Raw genomic sequence first — 16,792 nt, forward strand, 5'->3', positions numbered from 1 at the left:
AGTGCTTTGCAGAGTGGGGTTCCAATTTTTCTTCAAGCTTCTGGCATCAAAAAATTCAATAAAATTAGTGTAACATGAAGACAAAAGGAAAGAAGAAGATTGCTAATTTTTGTTGCAAATTAGTTCATTTAACTGTAATAAAGACAATTAAATAATTCTATTAGCCGCTTTGTCTTATCTATAAAAGTTTCACAGAAATATTGGGTGGCTCAATGAAAATCACTTTATATATGGCACTTGTATACATTATCTTATACACAAGAAAATATCTCACTGTAGTCCTTCAACGAAATTTTGTCATCCTGAAGCATAGGATTACAGTAAGTATTTTTTCTGTGGACTTGGTCCTTTGTCCCTGCCTTTTGTGGGCTCTTAATTAGATGCAACTTAATAAGATAGTTTTTAACCACGATCTAATTCAAGACTCAAGCTGATGAATGGCTTACTTCCATACCCGTGCTTCCCATGGAAGGGAAACTAACAAATAGGTAATATTGGACTCACTAAGAGATTGTTTAAAACAAGTTTGGATTGTTTTCCTTTGTGATCTACATCAAATATATCCTCATGGAAAGGCAGCAATCATGGTGCATCCTGAGCTGTATTCCTATGTTATTTCTTAATAGTGCATCGGATTACTGGATAAGCTAACAAGAAGGACAGCTGGCGCAGAAACAAACATTTGTTGAGTATGATGACGTCTTCCTGTCCTAAACACCCACACTTCAGGTGTAGACACAACCTTTGGTTGCTAACTTCAATGTCTATGTGTTGAATGCCTTTGGTCTTTGTCTCTTTCTACTCTCTCTTTATCCTACCACAGGTTTCATCACTTACAGCGTAGCTCAGGAAGTCCCTTCCACTAAGATATAATTGTGCCGAAGCTAAATGACAATCATACATCACAAAATATGCCTCCTTTTTGGCTTGATATCCAGCTTTTTTTTATGACTCTAAAGCATGCCTAATAGCTTTTTCTTTTATAAACAAGTATCTTGGATTAGCTAAAAGAATTATGAGGTGCATACTTGCAACTCATCTTCCAACAAGTACTATAATAATGAAATTTCAGAATCGTGGTATCTGAAGGAAGTGTTGATCAGCATTGTCCTAACAACCAAGACTTCATCTTCATACATCAGTTCCTAGACAATTCAGCCTATTTGACTTAGCCTGTAAACAGTATTATTCTTTGTCGTATTGAACCAGAGACAGTTTAATTCCGTACAAACACTCAATTCTTCCTCTTCAGAAATATCAAAGCATACACAGAAGGACCTGCTTTACATCATTGCCAGGAATGAGTTCTTAATGAACCAAATTTTGAGTGTGGCGATTGAGCTTAGATAATGTCTTCCAATGATTCAACAAGAATTTTGGAGAGATTTGCGCAAATTACACCAGTGCATCAAATATCTTAAAGTTCCATCAAAATCTTGTCAGCACATCAAACAGATACTTAGAAATATGTATCTCTCATTGAAGAAATGATAGTCAGTGTATCTTTTCACAAAGCATCAGAGCTTTTCAATTTTACTATAAATGGTCTGTATCTTTCCTTAAGTATACACTGGATTCTAAGTCTTTCACAGTGTTTGACATTAATATCCTTTTATTTAACCAGAGCTGTCACAGTGTATGGAAATAATACTGTCTATTCACCTTTTCACAGGCTCACTTCAGACAAAAAAAGGTAGTTAAATTTAGATTAAATTTACCTAAAGCATGCACTACCAGAACTCATGGACACAGTTCACTTCATCTTTCATAAATATATGAAAAGGAAATATGGATGCAATTCAGTTTCTATACTTAAATAAAGCAATTTTTTTGGCATTCGGAGAATTGGTAGAAAGCTTTGTCTTTCCATTATGTAGTTTTGTGCAACTCAACGCAGAAGTCTTTCAATTAATTTTAGCTTAATTCGAAGAGCATAAGTGTATGTCGATACTGCCTGTATTTTAGCTATTGGGCTGTGGCTCCTCATCAGTTCATATCCTAGTCACCAAATCATGTACTGTATTACAACTCAACTACCCTGTATTTAATTAGGAAATAAACCACTGTGAAATATCACCACGATCAGAAAGAAGAGGGGATAAAAGATACACTCTTATACCATGGGATTAGATACAAATAATGCCAAACAGAAAACACTGATTTTTAAAAAAAAAATTCAACAATGTTCTGAGATTGGGTTCTGCTGTAACCAGACAACTTCTTGATGCATCACCGTGAGATGTTTATATTGTCAGGTTTGACATTGAAGTGAAGTGTTGACAAGGTCACCATATTGATGAGGAACAGATGATTTAATGCTCTCAAAAGAGCCAACCGAGAGTGAGTGACACCACCTTGTTTATGGCAAAGAGAATTTTAAAATATCTCCAAAGCACCTCTCTTCTGTAATTGAACTGCATGCTGAGATAATGCAATTGCTTTTATACCAGAACTCTCACAGCTTTAAGTATTTTTTGAACTTTGATGTTTTCTTGGGTTTTCTTGTGACCCGAAGTGAATTTCATGTGCCCTGTAATCTGGAACCGGTCCTCTTCTGTCTAAGATGTAGAATAACATCTTCAGGGACTTGGAACAGGGAACCCTGAGTATCAATTCAACCAGTAAAAGTTTTATTTTAAAACAAAACAGGTGATGAAAGAGAAGACAACTAAAAACTGAGAGCAGTCACTCTTCTTGGAAATAAAAAGTAATAAAGGTGCCAATTTTGTAAGTGCATATGCATTTCTTGTTGCAGACTTTCTTGGTAGTGCCATTGCCAGCCCACTTCACACCATGTTGGGAGAGAGAGGAAGGCTGAACCTTCTTTCCAACTCCCTGAAGTCAATTAGATGGTGTGAGTTTGGATCTCCAATGCTGTCCATTGAAATTGCTACTCCTGGCAGAATATTTATCCTGTTGTGTGTGAGCTTAAGGATAAACACGAGCTGTGCAAACAGAAAGGCCAACATCATATCTCAGGAATGATCGACATGATTGAATAGTGTCAACTACTTGAGATTGTGCATAATGATTAATCTTAATGGCAGTACATTTCCTACATTACCAAAGTGGCTGTATTTCAAACCTTCTTCATTACCTGTAAGACACACAGTCCATCCCAAAGTTGTTACGTGTTCTATAAATGCAGATTCCTTCTTACAGTAGCTGTTCTAATGTCAAGACCTGGCTTGATGTTGAAAAGAAATATTAGAAATTATACTGGAGAAATATTATAAATTGAAACAAACCAGGCAGACATAAATGATAATAAAAAGTACCCTTAGCTTTTTAGGTGGCGGGGGGGGGGGGAAGATATTTCCACTTAAAGTCTGGAATCCCATGTGGCAAAGTGATCAGAGTGCACTGAATAAGGTTGTTTTAGAAATTTTATCTTCTTATTTATTACAAATGTCATTCCTGGGTGGAAATTAAACATTTGCCTTTTTTTTAAGCATTCCTGTCAATTGTATGGAGATAAATAGTAAGCAAAATTAACCTCTGGGTCTGCGAGGAGCCAGAGATACAATTTTGCAGATTCATTATCCATCCCATAGCAAGTAACACATACGTTTGCTGAATAGTAGAGTGAAGTAATAATGAGTGGAGGTTATTGCTTTGGTCATTTGCTCACTAATACTTTGGTTAATTCAATCCAGATTTCACAAAAGACTTCTACAATCCTCAGAGGAGGAGATAACTCACATTGCATTTTTTAAGTTCACTGACAGGACGTAGGCATTGCTGGCTGGCCGGAATTTATTGCCCGTCCTTGGTTGCCCTTGAGAAGGTGGCGGTGAGCTGCCTTCTTGAAGTGCTGCAGTCCATTTGATGTAGGTAGTCCAATGATGCTATTAGCTGACGAGTTCCAGGCCTTTGACCCAATGACACAGAAGGAACAGCAATATATTTCCAAGTCAGGATAGTGAATGGCACAGAGAGGAATTAACAGGTGTTGGCCTTCCCATTTATCTGCTCCCATTGTCATTCCAGATAGTAGTATTACAACGTGGAATGTAGCGGAGTAGCTCAAGGTTCTGGAAGCAAAGTAACAACACTCCAATCGATTGTTTGCATTTTCCAATTAAGATACCTTCTCCTATCAAGGCGAGGACCGAAATAATTGATTAAGCTGATCAATTCTTCTCCACTCCAACCTGCCACCTCACCTTTGCAGCAAAGTCATGGATCCTGATTTTGTTAATGGTGTAAAATGAGTACTAGCTTGCCAGTAGCCCATTTCACAACTCTCTCCATTTCTATTCCTATTGATACCAGGGGAATAGGTCTCTGTTCTCTAAGCTTACTGAGATAATGGACAGGTTTAACACTAGAGTCATGGCTTCCTCTGAACCTTTACATGAACATATATATCATAACCAAATCTGAAAGTAATATTCTAGATGACAATTAAACAAAGTTTTGTGAAACTTTCAAATTTTTAAACAACTTAATGTTTAGCTTACATAGTCTTCATTTTACTTCCAAATATACTGGTCATCTTTGCAATAACCTATGGAGCCACCCAATGTTGTTGGCAATTACTTCTGTGAAGTGCCTTGGCACATTTCATTTAATGAGTTGTGTTTGATATTGATTTGAGAGAAATTTATGGAAGAAGAAAGGAAGGAGGACCGAGAGTAAGTCGTTTGACTCTGAAATCCTGCTTAACCAACTTCAAGGACATAATCTTGTGATTTCCTATTTACGAAAGACTGTGGACAATCAGCTGCTGCAGAGCTCGACGTGCACTGTAGCATGAACTTGTTTTCCAAATCATGCAGCAACTTTGACCTTATGATCAGCTTAAAGAAAAGTGAAGTAATGCATCAGTCTACTCCAGAAAAGCCCTATTTTGAGCCTAAGGTTTCAGTCCTTCATTAGAACCTGTCAGCTGTCGGTATGTTTCCTAATCTCACTTGACAGTACATATCTTCCCTCCAGCTATCTATATCAATGACCATGCACCTGTAAAAAGTGCAAAAGCAGGTAAGGCTTTGAACATCAACCTGAGAATGAAGAGAAATGCATCTGCCGATTAATCTGAAATTCCATACAGTAATAATGCTGCTCTCTGTCCTCCTCACATTCTAGATCTGGACTGTGTTCCACGATCATGCCCTGAAGCTCAATTACTTTCACATGATCTGCCTTCAGGGTTTGCTGAACATCAGATGTTCAGGATTAAATTCCAAACAGTGAGGTTCTCACCTAAGCTGACAGGTCATACATCACACTGTATCAAGACAGTCACAGCTGAGTTGGACTGGTCACGTAGCCAGAATGCCTGACACTCACTTACAAAGTTGAATTGTCTATGGACTGTTATGAATTGTCCCGGGTGCACTCAGATAGCAGTTAAAGTCAGCATAACAAGACACTCTGAAGATTGTACTTCAGAGTTTTGATATTGATTTCAAGCCTTGGACAATGCACATCTGGAGTTCCTGCACTTGGACAGCAAATCCAAAATTGCTGTGGCCTCCATCAGACGTATATCAGAAGCAGAGAGGCAATGCAGAGAGAAGATATCCATCTTCAGTCAGAAGTGCCGAGTAGATGATCCATCTCAGCCTTTCCAGTATGCCAAGTGCCAGACTTCAGCCAATTCATTCATTCCAAGTGATACCAAGGAACAGCTCAGCTGGGCTTCTGGGGCCCAGAATCTAGAGGCAGCAAAAGATCTGAAGACCTCTGCTGCAAGTTTGCAGTGCCCATAACCAAGCTGTTCTAGTATAACCACAGCACTGGCATGTGCCCAACAATGAAGATGAATCAAACCTGACCAATTACTGCCCTATCATCAGCTAACTAATTGAAGGCAGTCATGATCACTGCCCTCAAGTAGTACTTGGAAAGGAATAGGTTGCTCTCTGATGTTCAGTATGGCTTCCAAGTTTGGCCACTCAGCTCCTGACCTCATTACACTATTTGTCCAAACATGGACAACAGGGCTGAATTCTAGAGGATAGATAAGAGTGACAGTCCCTGACATCAGAGAGAGAGTGTGATATCAATGAGCCCTCACAAACCTGCAGACAATGGGAATCCAGAGGAAATCTCCTTGCTGGTTGGAGTCATACCTAGCAGAAAGGAAGATAGCTGTAGTTATTGGTGGTCAATCAGCTCAGCTCCAAGGCATTATTATAGGAATTTTTCAAGGTAGTGTCCTAGACTTAAACATCTGCAGCTGCTTCATCAATGACCTTCAATCCATCTTAAGATCAGAAATGAGTTATTCTCTGATGGCTGCACAATGTTCAGTAGCATTCACAACTCCTCAGATATTGAAATAGTCCATATCCAAATACAGCAAGACCTATGTAATGTTGAGGCTTAAACAGTGGCAAGTAACATTCATACCACTCCAGAGCCAAGCAATGACCTCCTCCAACAAGAGAGAATCTAATTATTGCACCTTTACATTCATGGCATTACAGTTGCTGAATCCCCCAGTAACAACATCCTGGATGTTATCATTAATCAGAAACTGATCTTGTCCAGCCATGTGAATAAACTATGGCTACAAGAGCAGATCATTAGGAATCTGACAATTAGTAGCTCATCTCCTGACTTCCCAAAGACTGTCCACTATCTACAAGGCACAAGTCAGGAATGTAACTTCCTACCAAGTGAATGATTGCAGCTCTAACAATATTCAAGAAGTTTGATACCATCCAAAGACAAAGCAACTCACTAGACTGGTACCACATCCACTGCTTACTTCTTTGCCTTCACCCCCAACATACAGTGGCTGTGATTTGGAGATGCCGGTGTTGGACTGGGTTGTACAAAGTTAAAAATCACATAACACCAGGTTTTAGTCTAACAGGTTTAATTGGAAGCACTAGCTTTCGGAGCGCCGCTCCTTCATCAGGTAGCTGTGGAGAACACAATTGTAAGGCACAGAATTTATAGCAAAAGTTTACAGTGTGATGTAACTGTAATTATACATTGAAAAATACCTTTATTGTCTGTTGAGTCTTTCATCTGTTCAAGTACCATGATAGTTTCACTTCTTTCATGTGTAAATCACAAAACCTTTTTTTAAAAAGTTGCATTCTCAGGTTAACTGTAACAATGGGTGATAGCTAGACAACATGTTGAAGGTGTTAGCCTCTTGTATTCTCTGTCTGTGCCATGATGTTTAGATTGATTCTAATCTAAAAAGTGAGATAACCAAGTTTATATGAATTCATGTACCATCTGAAGGATGCATTGCAATAACTCACCAAGGCTCTTTGACAGCAACTTCCAAACTGTGACTTCTACCATCGAGAAGGAGAAGGGCTGCAGATGCATGAGAAGACTACCAGCTGCATGTTCCCCTCCAAGTTGCAGAATAAGCTGACTTGCAAATATATCAATGTTCTTTCACTAGGTCAAAATCCTGGAGCTCCCATTCTGAAAGAATTGAGGATGTACCTATACCTCATGGATTGCAGTGATTCAAGAAAGAGGCTCCCAATCACCTTTTATAGGTAAATAAATATTAGCCTAGCCAGCAAGGCTCATATCTGGTGAATGAATAAAAAATGTACCCTGTTCTATTTCCTGCACAACCTTCTGTGTGAAAGAGCCTCAGAATGTTGCATAGTTCAACAAAATCACCTCTGATTCTTCTCCACTCCAGTTACCAACATTATCTCTGTTTCTTAACCTGATTGAATTATAATGCCTCTGTCCTTATACCATAGACTTCAATTCTGTGCTCTACATGATATGTACTTAGTTGGCATTAACACCTATACACATTGCCCTGAACTTTCTTTGCAGTAAATGTAACCCATATTCCATCTCAATCAGTTTAACAAAGAACAATATGTAGCATGCACCAGAACATGATTTGATTTGATTTATTATTGTCACATGTACCAAGATATAGTGAAAAGTATTATCTTGCATGGTAACCAGACAAATCATACCCTACATAAGTACATTGGGGTAATAGAACAAAATACACAAAATCATATTACAGCTGCAAAAAGGGTGCAGGGAAAGATCAACTGTAATATATGAAAGGTCCATTCATAAGTCTGATAACACTGGTGAAGAAGCTGTTCTTAAATCTGTTGTACAGGTTTTCAAACTTTTGGATCTTCTGCCCAATGGAAGAAGGTGGAAGAGAGCGTAATTGGGTGGGGGAGACTTTGATGATGTTGGCTGTTTTTCCAAGGCATTGGGAAGTGTAGACTGAGTCAATGGAAGGAAGTCTGGTTTTCATGATAGACTGAGTTGCATTAACAACTCTAATTTCGTGTCATCCTGGGTACAGCAGTTGCCATACCAAGCTGTGATGCATCTGGATAAGATATTTTCTATTGAGCATTTATAAAAATTAGTAAGAATAATTGTGGGCATGTTGAATTTCCTTAACCTTATGAGGAAGGAGGGACATTGGTGTGCTTTCTTGCGTGTCGTATTGAGATGTCTGGAACAGGACAGATTGCTGCTGATATCTACTCTGGGGAGCTTGAAGCTGTCTACCTCCACCTCAGCATCATTGATACAGACAGGGGCAGATTCCCCACTCTGTTTCCTGAAGTTAATGACCAGCTCCTTATGTTGCCGACACTAAGGGAGGGATTGCTGCCTTTATGCCATGTCACTAAGCTGCACTCTGTCTCTTCGTTGTTTGAAATCCAACCCACTACGGTGGTGTCATCAGCAAATTTATAAATGAAGTTAGAGCTCAATTTGGCCACAGAGTCATGTGTGCATAAGGGGTAGAGAAAGGGACTGAGTGCGCAGTTTGCAAGGCATTGGTCTTGAGGATTACTATGGACAAGGTGTTGTTACCTATTTTTACTGATTTCGGTTTGTAGGTCAGGAAGTCAAGGATCCAGTTGCATAATGGGGAGCAGAGTCCTAGGTCTCAGAATTTAGAGATGTTTTGTTGGAATTATGGTGTTGAACGTGGAACTAAGTTCAATAAATAGGAGTCTGACAGGGATGTCCTTGTTATCCAGAAGTTCCAGGCATGATTGTAGGGCCAGGGAGGTGGCAACTGCTTTGACCTGTTGTGATGGGAGACAAATTGGAGCAGATCAAGGTAGTCGGGGAGGGAGGAGTTGATAAGTGCCATTACTATCCTGTTGGAGTACTTCAAAATGATGGATGTCAGAGCTGCCAGGCAGTTGTCATTAAGGCATGTTGCCTGATCTTTCTTTGGCACCAGGATGATGGTGGTCTTCTTGAAGCAGGTGGGAACCTCACATCGTAGTAAGGGGAGGTTAAAGATGTCTGTAAATACTCCTGCCAGCTTGTCCATGCAGGATCTGAGTGCACAGCAGGGGACTCCATCTGGGCCAGTTGCTTTCCATAGGTTCGCCGCCAAGAAGGCCGACCTGACATCTCCCCAGCGTGGATTGTGGGTACAGGTGCACCCGAAGCTGTTGGTGCAGGTGACATCATTTCAATGACCTTCTGTTCAAAATGAGCAGAGGATGGATTGAGCTCATTGGGGAGGGATGCATTATTGTCAGCGATTCTACTCGACTTCGCTTTGTATCCCATTATATAATGTGAGCTTTGCTACAGTTGACGTGTTCTTGTGTGGTTAGTCAGGGAGTCTAGTTTAGTCTGGTATTGTCTCTTGGCATCCCTGATGGATTTACGAAGGTCACGGTCACCCAACTTGAACACCTCAGACCTGGATTTCAGTCGGGAGTGCATTGTCTGCTTCATGTGTGACTGCGTAGCAAGGGTCCAGGGTATTTGGGCCAATGGTGGGAAAGTAGATGTGTTGGTGGTAACTTGGTAGGACACGCTTGAGTTTGGCCTGGTTGAAGTCTCTGGCTACAACGAACAAAGCCTCAGGATATTCAGTCTCAAGGCTATTTGTAGAGGAGTATATTTTATCAAGTGCACTCTTCACTTCCACATGGGGTGGGAATGTAAATTGCTGTCAGGAAAGCAGAAGTAAACTCCCATGAGGGCCAGTACCTCACTGTTAGATACTCAAGGATCTGGGGCAGCAGGAACTGACTAAGGTCATCATTGTCTGAGCACCAAGAGGTGTCGGTCAGATGGCCAACTCCCCCTGCCCTTTGCCTTGGTCAAGGACACTGAGCCAACATTTAGTGAATTGAGAAGCCCTTAGATTGGACGGCACAATCAGGTAACGCAGGAGTGAGTCACGTCTCTGTTAAACAAAAGAGCAGCCTTTTGGTTCCCTTTGGTCAGGGAGCAATAGGAAAGGCTGGAGGAGGGGGGGTTGGCAGACTACATTTCAGGTAGGACCCACAGAGTGGATGGGGAGGCTGTCAGAGAACTCTGGTAATCTATTGCATCCACCACTCTCAACAAGAAGCACCAAAAGACACCATGTCACTGCTGAAGTCAGGTTGTTGAGAGATCTTCCATAGACTTCCAAATCAGTGGCCACTCAAAAGTTCAATTGGATACAATTTTCCAGTTGGTTCGGGACACTTTGAATTATTTTGACTGCTGGATCTGAGTTTTTCCATTGCTGTGCAGTATGCAAGTTAAAAGAGGCTAAGAAATGTTTTGGATGGGTAAAATCTCAGCCTGAAATGTATACTTGCCTGGACAGTCCTCAGTAAAATGTAGCAACTAATATAAGCTCCAAACTGCCTGGCAGTAAGAGAGAGTGAAACTGTCATTGGAGAGATGAGAAGGCACTTGTCCAAATACAGTGGCAGCTGAATACTGCTACTGAGTTGAGCAATCTGTTAATATCAATGTGAAGCTAAATATATTCTCAGCCAGCTGATCTATTGTTTAATCCAATGAATTTCTCTGGCAGCCTTTAAAATATGTATGTTTCACTTTTTAAAAACATGATTTTCAATAAAGGTTCTACCAAGAAATCATAAAGAACAAATCAAACCACAAACGGATACTGACATCAGCTTTTGGAAACACTTGCTGTTATATACCAACATTATCACGTCTGCTCTTGGAGGGTAAAGAATCAACAAAGTGCCCAGTTAGCACTGACTGTAATTCCTCTGTTTGCACCATAATGTCAACACTGTGGTCAATAAAGACAGAGACATGTTCAAATACAGCTCAGGATTCTCAGCATCTGAACTCTAACACTAACACTAACCTGAACAGACACACTGGGCAGTGATTTAATATGCAGGCCAAAATGTGCCACTCTCTTAGTGCATTTTGTGGGACTCACTTGACTGAGAGGGTAGCACTGTCATTAAGTTCATTCCAAGGTTCCACCAAGGTTCTGCACACACCAATTGGCATGGCAACAGTTTGTCTTCTGGTTCCAACAGTTGACGCTACACCCACATCTCAGAGGTCAGTGCACTAAAAGAAACTGGAAGAAGTGGTGCTTTGAATCTGAAGTCCATTATAGGGACCTGAGCACGAACACTAGGCGACAAATGCAGCATTAGAAGGTTCTGGACTGTCAGAAGTGTTGTCTTCCAAAATTCCCCTCCAAGCCACTTACCATTGTGACTTGGAAATATATCAGTGTTGCTGGTTCGAAATCCTGGAACTCACTCCCTCAAGTGTATCTCCATGCTTCCAATGGACTTCTGCAGTTCAAAAAGGCAGCTCACCACCACCTTCTGAAAGGCAACCAGGGACTGGTAATAAACGCTGGATCAGCGTTTTAAAAAGATGAGAAAGTAGAAAGGCTGTGAAAGCTAAGGCTGCCTCAGGTCCAAATCTCCTCCAATTCTGACTTCCAGTAAAATGCTTGGATTTGCATGTAAAGCAATTTAGTTCCCAATGTACATCAGCAACTTTAGAGGAATTCAACAACACTCCACCCTCAACCACCTGGGCATACCTGAACTTTAAATCCTGAGATCGGGAACCCTGACTGGTCTTTGATTCACATGAATTAATACTTGTATTTTTGGATTTAATATTTGTTCTCCTACAACTTTTTCTCTTTCCTGTTTCTTCCTTGTGTATGTGAACTCACAAAGACGTTCCAGATTCGAATGTGAACAGACTGTGTTCCAAGAGTTATTTTTAAAAATTAACTGTACAAACTTGAGCTTGGGAAGCACATCACAAACTGTTTCAAACTGAACCATTCTGCCTTTGGACAGAAGGTAAGGAGAAACAAGAGTTTCATTGGGTCTCTCTCTCCTGTCTCGGTAACATTAATGGGAGTTTGCTGTGCAGAAATTGGCCTTCATATTTCCCACATTACAACAGTGCTTACATCTCAGAAGAACTTCATTGGCTCTCCCTGACTGGCATTGTGAACAGTCATAGTCAGAGAGTCATAGGGCACAGAAATAAACCGTTCAGTCCAACTAGTCCATGTTTCCAAAACTAAGCTAGTCCCATCTGCATACACTTTGCCCATATCCTTCCAACCCTTTTCTGTTCATGAATATATCTAAATGTGTTCTAAATATTGTAACCGTACCTGCATCTACCTCTAGCAGTTCATTCCACACACAAACCACTCTCTGTGTAAATAAATTGCCCCTCATGTCCTTTTAAAATCTTTCTCCTCTCACCTTAAAAATATGCCCCCAGTTTTGAATTTTCTCACCCTGGGGGAAAAGACCCTTGCCATTTGCATTATCTAGACCCCTCATGATTATAAATGTCAATAAGGTCACCCTTCAACTGCCTACACTCCAGTGAAAAAAATCCCTGTCTTTCCAGTCTATTTTGAAAACTCAAACCGTCCACTCCTGCCAACATCCTGGTAAATCCTTTCTGAATCATCTCTAGTTTAATAACATCCTTCTGAGAGCAGGGTAAACAGAACTGCATGCAGTACTCCAGAAGAGATCTCACCAATGTCCTGTACAACCTCAACAAAATGTTCTGACTCCTGTACTCAAAGGTCTGAGCGATGAAGTTGGATTCTTAGTGGAAATTTTAGAAATGGGCCTCACACCTACAATCCTTTGCCGTAGAGTCAATCATGATCAGCTCAGTTTAATCCCTTCATTCTGATCATCTCAGCTCCCTCTGCAGGGATTTTCCGATGCACAGAGTTTCCTGCATTTTCTGTTTCTATTGGAGGTTTCTAGCCACTGGTAGTATTTTGTTTTTGTTTAACTTTTGCCCTGTCTTGTAGCTTTTGTCCTGCACTTGTCCAGGTATGATTGAGAGTGAGTTCCAGCAGATACCTACTGGAGCAGCAACAGTAGGATAGAGTGTAACACTTCACACATCCACTGGCAGTGAAGGGTTGTAGAAGCAATGATATTGACACGGTCTGACAAAGAATTATACAGGTATTGCAGCACAGAAACAGACCATTCACCCCAGTTAGTATACAAGTTTTCACCTACTCTTCTCTACTTTAGTCCATCAACTTATCTTTTTAGTCTTTTCACTCTCAGTCTTTTCTAGGCTCCTCATAAGACCATTGCCTCAAATATTGCATCTGGTAACAAGTTCCATTCTCCAGGTAATTAATTTATTCCTGCATCCCCTGCTGGATTTATTAGTGACCATCATGTTTATGAATCCAAGTCCTAATTTTCTTGCAAGTGAAAAGCTATTGAGCCCTTCATAATTTTATATTCAGTTGTTAGAAATTCTGTGAGAAATAAAGGGTGGATATGGGGGTAAAAATGGGACATACACAACTCCCTTCCCCTGTTGTTTTCAGGGATCACCAAAGCATTGAAATGATGCACTTATTCAGGTAAGTGTGGCTTTGTGTGTTTGATTCAGGACAGTAGGGCATATGGTTTGACAACATTGGCCTGGTTTTCATGCAATGGTTCTAATATTGTGTACAGCACACACCTGCTCATTCTGCATTGGTTTCACACAGCATACTGTATTGGTTAGGGCCTTCGAGATACTCAGGTATAGTATTCATCCCACTGCCTCTGCACTTTTGGATAGGGTAGGATTGGGAATGGGGACATTGACAAATATTTCAGACCCCTTTGCAAAATTGGTCACAATGTGACTGCTGAGCCCTGGACCATTAGTGTTTGTTTGTGCTTGTGCAATACATATAATGGGTTCATTAATATGGCAGAGAGTCAGCCTATGTGCGGAAAGTCAATCATATACAGAATAACAGGCTGGTTAAAACATGGCTCGATTAGATTAACCACCATGCTAGAAAGCCACCCCTCAAAACTCCCAGTAACTCACTGATCGAGCTTCATCCCATGGTTGATTTTCAACCTGGACTATTTTTATTACAGGAGAAAGTGAGGACTGCAGATGCTGGAGATCAGAGCTGAAACTGTGTTGCTAGAAAAGCGCAGCAGGTCAGGCAGCATCCACGGAGCAGGAGAATCGACATTTCGGGCATGAGCCCTTCTTCAAGGCTTATTACAGACAGTCAATCTGCTTCATCACCTTAACATCAGTAAAACACACCAGCTCCCATTGTCTGGACTGTTTATAAAAATGCTACCAAATCAGATTAACCCTGTGTTATGTGTTAGCTCTCCTTACAGCCTATCGTCAAATGACAATCAACCTGGCATAGCCATCTGTCGCACTACATGGAACAATGAAATGTAGAGCTGTAATTCATTCAAATGTATTAACATGACGACAGGAACTTGGATAATGTTCTCCAATCCCTACAAGAACTTTCCATGACTTTTTAAATCATGCCGAGGTGTTAATTTTCACAATGTGCACAGTCAACATGTACACTGGAACCCAAACTTCTTTAATTAGAAGACAAGAGTTAACAGCAGACATTGGGCACCTTACTTGGAAGTAAACAGTTTGAAAGGTCTCAAATAACATTTGAAACAATGAGAAGGATACAGGGCCCCCCTGATCAGCAAAGTCTTCTGGGATGTCATACTAACTTGGAACACCCTTGTTCAACTTCTGAGTGTAGATTTGTATACTCAGCAAATAAGTTTACAAATATGTGTACTTTTAGACAATAATTGAGCATGGAGGTGATGAACATATGCTTATGATTGAAAATAGATCAAGTGCAGATCTCATGAGCTAAACTGAAGAGATCTGAAATGTGACAACATTTTCTAATAATGGAAGATTCGATGTTAAGTGATTGCTACAATGGAAAAGCTAAAAGGTCATTTACCATTATAGCTTCTGTTTGCGATGGAGCAGAATAACTAAGTCTCAGGTATCACTCTCAGGTTTATGAATATCACAGAAGCCACTGAATCTTTTGTCTGAGTTGTACTTTGTAGGGGGACTACAGTTCATACAATAACAGAAGGAAGGACTTGCATTTGCATTGCACCTTTTACAACCACAGGATCTGCAAAACAGTTCACATGCAATAAAGTCTGTTCAAAGTACAGTCATTCCTGCAATGTGGAAGCTCATTTCTCGCACAGTAAAGTCTCACAAGCAGTATTGAGATAATGGCCAGATAGCCACTTTACAATGTTGTTGGTTGAAGGATAATTATTCATCAGGCTATCAGTTTATGTTCAAACAGAGACATGTAACATTGTGCATCATGTGAGTGGGTAGACCTGCTTTAGTCTGAATGGCAGTATCTTTGACACTGCTGCACTCCCTCTTTACAGCATTGCATGTACTAGCCTGGATTTTCTGATCAAGCCTCTGGAGTGGGATTAGAACCAACAGATTTCTGGAAGGGGTAAAACAGATCCACAACCACTTTTCAGTTCCATGTTTGAAAATTGCTGGAAGGACAGGATGGTGGCTCAGTAGTTAACACTGTTGCCTCACAGTGCCAGGGACCTTGATTTTAATTCTACTCTTGGGTGACTGCGTGGAGTTTGCACATTCTCTCTGTGTCTATATGAGTTTCCTCCCACGGTCCAAAGATGTATGGGTTAGGTAAATTGGCCCAACTGTGGGGACTCCATGATTCTTTGATTGTGACAGTGACTGGACGGGATTAACATGCGTTGTACGACTGTCAAATATTGTCAGTAACATTGTTACCATTTATTTTTCCTTATATTCTGAATTGGATGAAAGCTTGGGAAGTCTGGACTATGTCGGATGGAGCCCAGAATTCAACTAAGCTTTGCACATTAATGCAGCTGCAGTGATATTTCAGATCTTGTTTCGTTTCTCATTTACGTGAAGCATTTCGGTAGAATAAATAAGAAGCATTTTTGTCTGCAGTGTGGTGATAGTTTCAGTATAGCAAGGTCATTTTGATTTTAATATAACATTGGTGCAGCAAGCACATATTTTGGATGAGGTCCATGCTGGACACCATTTTGGAAGTTCAAGAATGTAGCTTAATGCAGAAAAATATGTTTGTAGCCCTTTAGTAGTGAGATTCTGATATTGTCATTGAAATTTTCAGGGGAAATTTGGACTTTCTTTTCAAACATCTAGAATTGTATTTATTCATTTTTGTCGTATTCTCCCAATTTCTCATCATTGCCTCAAGGGCTGGAATAAATTCTGCCAAAAAGTACAGTTTTGAGTCCTATATGACTGACTTCAGGTGGAAGAAGACTCAAATCGGACCAATGCTCAAAATAAACTGGGATAACGCCATCCCTAAAGGTTCCAAATATCCCATGAAATGTCAATCACAAGGCAACCAATCAGGGGAAAGTTGGGCACAGATGGTGAGATCATAAACAAAGCATGAGTGTGACATTAGGTGCATCGTGTCTGTTCCACCATTGAATATGATTTTTGGCAATAGGCCAAAGGGCCTATTCTGTACTGCATGATTCTAAAATAAGAAGGTCATTGATCTGAGGCAGCACGGTGGCTCAGTGTTTAGCACCGCTGTCTCACAGCGCCAGGGACCCGGGTTGGATTCCTGCCTCCGGGCAACTGTCTGTGTGGAGTTTGCACATTCTCCCCGTGTCTGAGTGAGTTTGCTCCGGGTGCTCCAGCTTCCTCCCACAATCCAAAGATGTGCAGGTCG

This window comes from Hemiscyllium ocellatum, chromosome 20, assembly GCF_020745735.1.
Source record: "Hemiscyllium ocellatum isolate sHemOce1 chromosome 20, sHemOce1.pat.X.cur, whole genome shotgun sequence".
NCBI classification, from domain to species: domain Eukaryota; kingdom Metazoa; phylum Chordata; class Chondrichthyes; order Orectolobiformes; family Hemiscylliidae; genus Hemiscyllium; species Hemiscyllium ocellatum.